Source organism: Aythya marila (genome assembly GCF_965140915.1).
Source record: "Aythya marila genome assembly, contig: HAP1_HAP1_SCAFFOLD_248, whole genome shotgun sequence".
Taxonomy (NCBI): domain Eukaryota; kingdom Metazoa; phylum Chordata; class Aves; order Anseriformes; family Anatidae; genus Aythya; species Aythya marila.
The window spans coordinates 6,862-17,155 of NW_028136617.1; the positions used below are offsets into that span (position 1 = coordinate 6,862).

The following is a 10,294-nucleotide window of genomic DNA, read 5'->3' on the forward strand; positions in this document are numbered from 1 at the left end:
ACGGTACCTCCCCTAGCCCATGACCTCCTAACTGCTCAACATCCACGTGTCCTACCTCACTTAACCATTCCTCCACAATTCCCCCGTTTTTATTTTGTGCTACAAATACCTTCTCTGTGAGTTGCTCTAGTTTCTTAGTTAGGCAGTTAAAGGTTACATATGCAGCAATTATAATCAATATAATTATAAGTAGAAAGCAAAGTCCCTCTTTAACTAACAAAACCCATCCACCCATGTTCCCAAAAACAGATTTAAGCCAACCTTCAAACCAACTATCTTGTACTACAATTTTTTGTGTATGATCCCTTAACCATTTCAACTGGTCGTGAATTGACTGACCATGGTCGGAAAGATTAAAGCAACACATTCCTTCTACATCTTCACACCCATGTCCCTGAGCCAAGAACAAGAAATCAATACCGGCCCTATTTTGCAGCACAGCGTGCCTTAGGCTTTCCGTGTCTTGCGACATTTCAGAAAGAACTTGTGTGGTTACATTTGACTGTTTAACAGCCCAACAAGCAAGCTTATTTATGCTAGCCAAAGCGTGTGCAGTTCCTACAGTCAGAAAAAGATCCATTAAGCAGAGTAATACGGGCAGAGTATGGTGCTAACATTTCACTCAGTTCCTTTGGATCCCCTATCGGGACCCCAAACAAGCATGTTCTGAAAGGGTACATAACATAACACAACTATACAACTTAACCCTAATAACACTACAATTACTGTAAGCACTTAATGGTAACACAATTAATAGTAAGTAACACAACTTAGTAGTAACACACTTAAACCTAATCACTTGATGGTGATCAAAGGCTGTTCTTGATAGTCGTCGAGGTGTCACAGCCCACGTCATTGTCAGAATGATTATCAGGAACCTCTTCCTGGTCGTCTTCGGCGTGTGCAGATTCTAAAGCTGCTTCAGTCCACTTTGCAGTGATCCACTGGGTACCTGTTTCTGGCACCACTTCAAAATCTCTATAACATTTTATAACATTTTTGCAAGTAACTCTTTAACCACATTTATCACAATACTACATGCAATGATGATTGACACCACAGTGAACAAAATCCTTAATCCCTCTTTGACTAATCCCAGTAACCATCTATGCATTGTTTCAAACAAATCAGTGAACCATTGATTCAAAGGATTGATACCATATTGACTCTTTCTCATGTGCTCTTTCAAGAAAGTAATGGATTTGTGAATTGACTCATTACAATCAAAAAGTTTTAAACAGTACGTTCCCTTAAGTTTCTCCAAGTGGCTACTTCGCACAATGACTCCATACTTGTGAAACATGATTTTGCTCGACCAGTACTAATTTCCTATGATTTCAGCCTGCACTATGGCAATAAATGCGCTCTCACTAACACAGTACACAGCACACTCACACACCCAGAGGCCTCTGGCACATCTCACTCTCAATCATACCACAACCTCAATCATACCACATGAATATAATTTAGAATGATAAGCAAACAAACAAGTATTGCCTCTCATTGTGTTCCTCGTGAAGTGACTTGCAACACTTTGTTTTAAAACCTTACCCTTACACAAATACTTTCAACACAAAATACCTGGACATTTAAGAATAACACATACAATTATTAACACTCCAGTTAGTATCCCTTTTTCATTGCAAGGTAAACCTCTTATAAAAAGAATGCCAGAGAGAAGCAGTACAGCCGCCGCTGCTTCCATGGTTACATCAGACAGGCTGCAGGGTCCTGATGTCCGTCCCTCTGCTCTGTGCCGACTCGCCACACGGTGAGGGTCAGCTGCCATTCGATTCCGCGGAACTCCGAGCGCAGCACTGCTCGTGGCGGTGACTGAGGGGGGGGGAGGCTCCCACTGCCCCGTAGCCCCCTGAGGCAGCGTTATCGTTCTCACTGAAGGCGGCAGTGGGCAATCCCCAGCTCCAACACTTCCCGGCAATCCCAGTCGCTCTGTAGCAGCAGTAGCGACTCTCTGCTCAGCCTGATGTATAACTAAGGCGTTAGTGACTGCTCTCCAAGGCTTCAATAATTTTTTAGCAGCCTTATTTTCATTAATAACTTCATCAAACAATTTGTCCCCAAATTTACGCCACTCTGTTTGTTGAAAAACTGTATCAGGATTGATAAAACAACCCTGCATTACTCCATATGCTAATAATCCTGGTAAATCCTTTTTGCAGTCTATATCTGAAGTGATCCGCTTTTCTAAAAAGCATTCGAGCAAAGCATACGCCGCTTGTCTCTCCATACCTTTATATACGTTGGTTGCAGCCTTTGCAAAGACCTCGGCGGCGCTTCTCCGGCGGGACCCTTTATAGGCTCATCCCGGGTGCGGGGACTCCCTTCCACCTTCCGAGCTGTGGGTGCGGGGACTCCAAGTTTTCGTCCCTTTCACCTTTCAGACCTCGGCGACGCGTGACCGGCGGGATCCTCTCCCGGGTGCGGGGACTCCACGTCCCTTTCACCTTCCCGACGCGGGTGAGGGGATTCTTGTCCCTTCCACCTCCTGGGCTGCGTTGCAGGACCGGTTCCTCCCTTATTCCGTCCAACCGTGGCCCAGGATCACCGCCAGCAGTGTCCAAATCCCGTTCAGATCGGTCCCTGTTCGGGCGCTATTTGTTGTCGACAGAAGGAAGACACAGACGCTCAATATGAGTGAACAGTGAACTTCAACTTTAATGGATAGCTCAGTCGCCTTTTATCTAGTTCGAACATAATCAACTCATACATATTGCAAAAACTAAGCTCAGGATTGGCTAACACTTTCCTATCTTGTCAGTTAGTTCCTCCCTCTTTTAGCTACCGTCCCGCCTTAGGGACTTTCCCAACCACACAAGGGCATCGTGTCCTTGGGCCTGATTGGTTCTCAACCAGCTGTGCACGTGCCCAGGCTCATATGAGTTGAGTACGGTACCTCCCCTAGCCCATGACCTCCTAACTGCTCAACATCCACGTGTCCTACCTCACTTAACCATTCCTCCACAACAATCCCCATGCTTTTGCTACAGCTTTGAATATTAAAAGGACAAAATGACCAAGCAAGTAGCTGATTTTTTTTTTTCATCTGGAATTAGCTCAAGCTTTTATTTACATAGAAAGAAAAGTCTAGGAGCAGAACTGATTACATGCCAAAAAAGAATTCAATTCCATTCCACTCACAGGAAAAATCACTTACTTAAGTACGCTGAGAACCAAAAGGCTATGCTGATGTGTTAAAACACATTACAGGACACTGGGTCCAGGCCCTCCGCTGCACCCACTTAAAATCCATCCCTACACTCACCAAGGTGCAACCCCAACCAAAACACAGACACAGCATTTCAGCTTCAACACAGTTTTGGGAACTGGTAGAAAGGACACCTCATCCTCAGCAAGGTGTGCTCAGGCTACACAGGACAGGGCTTTGGGCACCTCTTTGCCTACCGAAGAAGACAGCCATCAGCACCTGCTATGTTCCGATTCTAAAGACTAACATCACAGCCCACATTGCCTGGGACACCTGATAAACAGAAGAGAAAGCAGCCATACCGTTTTCAAGCCGTCCCCGCATGTGTTGCTCCTTGATGATCTGCAACCTCTTCTCAAATCCTCAACTGCTTCTGTGGAGAGCCTGCCATGGCACCTGCAAAGCAAGATGGATACCCTTCGCAGTCACCTCGTGCTACTTGGCAGTTCTGCTCCAATCCAGCTCACAAACAGCCCGCCCTTCTCGTGCTGCTCTTCAGAGTGCAGCTTAGCCCCTCTGAGTCTGTGCGACTCACCTGTGAAACAAAAAGAAAAGCATAGGCCTAAGCAGCATCCAAAGCCACAGCACAGCTAGGACAGTTACTCTCATCTGCTCCCTTACCTCTGCTCCCTCACCTGCCCTCGAGGCAGATGCTTCCATCTGCTCTCTTAAGCCAGCTACAACACACCTCTGAAATATAAACAGGATTTTTACTGTATTTTGTGTAGTTAACTAACTGCAGTGACAACTGCACCCCTAAAGTGCCTGCTACATCTGTTCATCGCTCACCTTGCCGAAAGCAGCTATGCTCAAGTCCCACGTTGTACACTGTGTTGCAGCTTTAACAAATGAAAACAGTCACAATATAATCATTCAGCGGCCTGCATTAGCACCCATCCCTCAACAACAGCAGGGACCCCATTTACAAATTATTGTTTCAAAACAGAAGCCCCATTACCTCAGCACCTCAGAAGTAGATCAAGCCTGTCACTGAGCTGCCTACCCAGTGCTGAACAGTTCCAGATGGAGCTCTTTCCTGTGACAGGTTCCAAAAGGTTTACACTCTACTGGGGATAGGAAAGAAATAAGAATAAACATTTCAAAACCCCATATCTGTAACCTTTCAAGATTCAACAGACCTCCTCAAGCACACCGTTCAAGCGCTTATGCGAGCAGCTGCTCACAAGCAGATATACTCTCCCACCTCCACATCTGCCAAACACCACAGAGATGACTGTGCCAGCTGCCCTTCAGTACGTGCCCAGAGGCAGACCGGATGTCTTCGCCAAAACAGTCCAGACAATGTATTAGTACACCCATGCACTGCCACATTAATCACTAACTGCCAGGCAGGACAGCTCCAGACCAAACACATACACACACAGCCACGCCACAAACACTACAAAACACACAACACAAGGCGCAAGAAAAAGAGACCCCCGGAGGGAAGCCCTATGGCAACAGCAAGTCAGAACAGGTGCTCTGCACCAGACCCTAGAGAAGACTCAAATGTCATGACACGCGACTGGAAGCAACTGCCAGAACTGGGATGATGGAGGCCTAAAAAGCCTGCCTTCAAGACAACAGACCAGAAGGATGGGGACTGAAAACCCCATAAGACGATGCTTAGGAATTCAATTCCCAACAAGAGCTCCTGATGCGGCCCAGATGACTTCTGCAAGAGTGAGGATGGAAACAGACGCGATCTCAAACCGAATATGACGCACGAGACCTGAAACAGACCTGCTCTTTAAGCAGTGACTGCAACACAAAAAGTGCTCAGATCAGAGTCATGATGACAAAACAAGCACTGAGGCCCTTCAGCACCACTACCAAGTTGCCTGTCTAGTCAGTCCAGTGTCAAAAGCTAGGAGGATATCAAGACCCGAGAAGCACAGAACAGACATCGCAGAAGCAACACATGACAGACAAACAGAAGGAAACTGTCCTGCCTGGCACACGCACTCACACTACAAAATAATCCCACTTCTTCTATTAGCCTGGTGACCCAGCCACAAGCAGCCTGAACGTGACCCAGCCTGAACCACCCTCACCGTGGAACCAAGTCTAGTCAGCCAGCTGGCTCCATGCTGCTCTGGCTCCCAGCTCCCATTAGCCACCCCAGATATGCAAATACCAGGTGCCCCCCAACTTAGCTCTCAGGTTGCTGCATGGTAAATTCCCTCCGCCTCAAGAAATGCACAGGCACCGATTGTCATCTTAGTCAATTGCCAGGCTCATCATCAGCTGCAAAAACAGAGTAACAGCATTCACTAGGACGCTGGCCCCATTGCTCACCTTCTCCACAATGCTGACTACTGCTAATGCAACATACGATTGTGCTCACGTGTTCCTCTCCGAGTCCAAGCTCCAACAGTGCAGCCAGTATCATCCACACCACCTGGGAAAACAAAGGGATTAAATGATCGTTGCGTTCACAAGTTACCCAATGGTGTTGTTTTTTTTTTGTTCTTGTTATTGTTGTTTTGTGTGTGTGTTTCCTGTATTTTTTTTTAAATCTGCTTTAGCTCAACAGCATGCAGAGTGCAAACAAGAGAACTGGGGAGTTTCTAGAAGCAACAATCCCCATGCTTTTGCTGCAGCTTTGAATATTAAAAGGACAATACGACCCAGCAAGTAACTGGAACTTTCTTACCTGGAATTAGCTCAAACTTTTATTTACGCAGAAAGAAAAATCTAGGAGCAAAACAGATTATACACCAACAAAATTGATTCCATTCCATCCCCAGAAAAAAAATCACATTCTCTCATCCCCTCCTGTACCTCAGCCGCTGGCCTGCCCCACATGGCAGATGCTTCCATCTGTTCTCTTTACCCACTTATAGCACCTCTAAAAGACAAACTGGAATTTTACTCTGTTGGATGTAGGAAAATAACTGCAGTGACAACCGCGCCCCAAAAACAACAGTTACCTCTGCTCATCATGCACCAGAGTCACTGCAGAGGCAGCTCGGGTCAAGACGTCCTGCACTGCGCACTGCGTTTCACCCTCAACAAAGGAGAAAGACAAGCAGAAGATAAACATTCAGCTGACAGCAGTAGCACCCATCCCTCAACAACAAAAGGGACCCCATCTTTAGTTTTATCCTTTCAAAACAGCAGGCCACTTGCCTCTGTACCTGCAAATTAGGTCCAAGCTTGAAAGGAGCGGCCAGCATCACCCACGCCACCTGGGAACACAAAAGGACACAATGACCACTGTGCTTGCAAGCAACCACCTGCCACACTGCTCCTCTATCCCACACAGCCTCACCTCGGACCCTCACAGGGAAACACCTGAGCGTCTTCCCTTTGCTTCGGATAAGGGATGACCAGGCTGACAACACTCACCTTCCCTCAGAGCTTTGTGACATGAGGATTTCCCTTCCCTGTCCACGACTGCTCAAAGCACCTGTAGAGACAAGAGAAAAGCACACTCTGAGGCACCTCACAGCCACAGCGTACCTGCTGCAATAATACCTCTCTCTTCCCAGCTCCGGTACTTCAGCTGCTCACCAGCTCTAACTGAGATTCTTTGCTCACAGTGCCACAGCAAACTCCACCCGGGCCACACAACACACACTACACAAGCTACAATGGCTAAGACACACAAGCTGCAACGTTCCCGCCCAACAATCAGTCGCATCGCACAGGAATAATGCCACACACTCCTCGAAACCAAACCTACCAGTCTTCAGCAGCTCCCCACCTCCTCCTACCAACCACGCTCAGCAAACACACTATTTGCCCCTGAAAAAAAAAAAAAAAAACAAAAACTTAGAACATACACACACACACACAAAAAAAAAAAAAACAAAAAAACAGCTGAGGTCCACAAATGCCAAGAAGACGTGCACACACAGCAGCCCCAGCAGGAGTAATCACAGACTTACCCTTTGCAGAGGAAAGAGCAGACTCTGATACAACCCTGCTCAGTCTCTTGGTAATGCTGCACCTACGCTGTCAAGCCACACATAGCATGTAATCAAGCTGGTGTAACTCTCCAGGGGACTAAAACAAGTGTTTTTATACATGTAGAGATTAAAATATGGCTCAAAAACAGGAGCATATGTGACCATCCCAAAAAACAGTGAGCCAGCAAACTCTACTAAATATCCCTCTATTCCAAGCACTTCGAAATCTAGAATTCCAACCACTTAGAAATCTAGAATTCCATGGACTCCAGCCTGTCTAGAAAACCCTACAACTGACTGAAGGAAACACAAAGCACTTACCCCCAAAGAGCAGCCCAGACAGAAGGAGTTCTCTGATGGCATGCCTGGGGCTCATATACCTTTTGGCCCCACCCAGCACCCAAACCCAATCACCTGGGAATGATGAGGGGCAAAGCACAAGAAAGTAGAAAGAGAACAAGAGAAGTAGCTGTGGTTTTTTTCTTTCTTTTTTAAAAATCAGCTTTATCTCAAAAGAATGCAGAGAGCAGACAAGATATCTCTGGTAATTCTAGAAGCAAAAATCCCTTTTTGCTTTCTCTGCAGGTTTTAATATTGAATTGACAATATCACCAAGCTAGTAACTGAAACTTTCTCAACTGGAATTAGTTTAAACAGACTCATCCCCATCTGTAAACACAGAGAACCAGCATTCACCAGCATGCCAGCCCTAATACCCACCTCCTGCACAACACTCACTACTACTAATGCAACATACCATTGTGCAACACCTCTCTGTTCCCAGCTCCTTTATCTCACCTGCTCAGTAGCTCCAACTGAGAAATGGGCCCGGGCGGCGCCGCGCCGAAATGGGCCCGGGCGGCGCCGCGCCGAAATGGGCCCGGGCGGCGCCGCGCCGAAATGGGCCCGGGCGGCGCCGCGCCGAAATGGGCCCGGGCGGCGCCGCGCCGAAATGGGCCCGGGCGGCGCCGCGCCGAAATGGGCCCGGGCGGCGCCGCGCCGAAATGGGCCCGGGCGGCGCCGCGCCGAAATGGGCCCAAACAGACTTATTCTCTAGAGATAAAGGAGGTGATCCTGCTCACTCTCTACGCACTACTGCACTTATGTAGTCAAGGAACCCTTCCCACGGTTTCCCAAAAACAACGTACCTTTTCTTTTTCTTTATATCCTTTATTTACATAGAAAGAAAATCTAGGAGCAGAACTGATTACACGCCAAAAAAAAAAAAAATCAAATCCATTCCACTCGCAGGAAAAATCACTTACTTCAGTAGGCTATCTGAGAACCAAAAGGCTATGCTGATATGCTGGGTCAAAACACACTAGAGGACACTGGGGCCAGGCCCTCTGCTGCACCGGCCTAAAACCCATCCCTGCACTCACCAAGGTGCAACCCCAACCCAAACACAGACACAGCATTTCAGCCTCAACACAGTTTTTGGAACTGCTGGAAAGCAGGCTTCATCCTCAGCGAGGCGTACTCAGGCTGCACAGGAGGGGGCTTCAGGCACCTCTTTGCCTATTAAAGAAGAACGCCATCAGGAACTGCCACACCAGACAACCTTTTTCCTCTACAACACCTTTCTCAGGAACCACGCAGCATTCCAGCGACCTGCTTTCCTCCTACTCTAAAGGATATCTCAGCCCACCTTGTCTGTGGCACCTCATAAACTGGAGAGAAAGCAACTGCAGCAGCAAAAGCCACAGCACCCTTAGCACCCTTAGGACAGTTACTCTCATCGCCTCCTGTACCTCAGCCGCTGGCCTGCCCCACATGGCAGATGCTTCCATCTGTTCTCTTCACCCACTTATAGCACCTCTAAAAGAGTAACTGAAATTTTACTCTATTGGTTGTAAGAAAATAACTGCACTGAACCGCACCCCAAAAATAACAGCTACCTCTGCTCATCACGTACGAGTCACTCCAGAGGCACCTCGGGTCATGACATCCTGGACTGCACACTGCGTTTCAGCCTGAACAAGGGAAAACAGTCACAAAATAATCATTCAGCTGCCAGCATTAGCACCCATCCCTCAACAACACAAAGGAACCCCATTTACAATATTATCGTTTCAAAACAGAAGCCCCCATACCTCAGCACCTCAGAAGTAGATCAAGCCAGTCACCGAGCTGCCTACGGAGCGCTGAACAGTTCCAGAAGGGGCTCTTTCCTGTGACAGGTTCCTCCAAAGGTTTACACTCTACTGGGGACAGGATAGAAATAAAAATAAAAATTTCAAAACCCCATATCTGTAAGCTTTCAAGATTCAACAGACCTCCTCAAGGATACCATTCAAGTGCTATGCGAACAGCTGCTCGCAAGCAGCTCAACTGTCCCCCCAACCCCCAACATCTGCCAAACACCACAGAGATGACTGTGCCTGCTGCCCTTCAGTACGTGCACAGAGGCAGACTGGATGTCTTCGCCAACACAGTCCAGACAATGTATTAGTACACCCATGCACTGCCACGTTAGCTGTCATCACTAACTGCCAGGCAGGACAGCTCCAGACCAAACACATACACACACAGCCACGCCACAAACACTACAAACAAAACACACAACACAAGGCGCAAGAAAAAGTGACCCCCCAGAGGAAAGCCCTATGGCAACAGCAAGTCAGAACAGGTGCTCTGCACCAGACCCTAGGAGAGACTCAAATGTCACGACATGTGACTGGAAGCAACTGCCAGAACTGGGGTGATGGAGGCCTAAAAAGCCTGCCTTCAAGACAAGAGACCAGAAGGATGGGGACTGAAAACCCCATAAGAAGACACTTAGGAAATCAATTCCCAAGCAGGAGCTCCTGATGCGGTCCAGATGACTTCTGCAAGAGTGAGGATGGAAACAGATGTGATCTCAAACCGAATACGATGCACAAGACCTGAAACAGAGCTGCACTTTAAGCAGCGACTGCAAGACAAGAAGTGCTCAGATCAGAGCTATAACAAATCAAGCACTGAGGCCCTTCAGCACCGCTACCAAGTTGCCTGTCTGGTCAGTCCATTGTAAAAAGCTAGAAGGATATCAGGACCCGAGAAGCACAGAACAGACATCGCAGAAGCAACACTACAAGACAGACAAACAGAAGGAAACTGTCCTGCCTGGCACACGCACTCAAGCTACAAAATAATCCCGCTGCTTCTATTAGCC

General features: G+C 47.5%; 2 long non-coding RNA genes across 4 annotated transcripts; both read right to left on the reverse strand.

Annotated features, from left to right (window-relative positions):
• Window positions 1-3,561: 3,561 nt before the first annotated feature.
• On the reverse strand, window positions 3,562-5,070 carry LOC309891692. Its single transcript, XR_014319550.1, has 4 exons — window positions 4,185-5,070; window positions 4,016-4,065; window positions 3,848-3,916; window positions 3,562-3,622 (listed from the first exon to the last, which is right to left on the reverse strand). It is a non-coding gene; the product is annotated as an uncharacterized lncRNA (long non-coding RNA).
• A 191-nt stretch (window positions 5,071-5,261) lies between these two features.
• LOC309891690 lies at window positions 5,262-7,420 on the reverse strand. 3 transcript variants are annotated; one of them, XR_014319548.1, is made up of 8 exons: window positions 7,120-7,420; window positions 6,915-6,976; window positions 6,578-6,638; window positions 6,367-6,417; window positions 6,160-6,236; window positions 5,883-5,923; window positions 5,562-5,627; window positions 5,262-5,473 (listed from the first exon to the last, which is right to left on the reverse strand). It is a non-coding gene; the product is annotated as an uncharacterized lncRNA (long non-coding RNA). The 3 variants fall into 3 exon arrangements; XR_014319546.1 differs by lacking the exon at window positions 6,915-6,976; XR_014319547.1 differs by lacking the exon at window positions 5,883-5,923.
• Window positions 7,421-10,294: the final 2,874 nt, after the last annotated feature.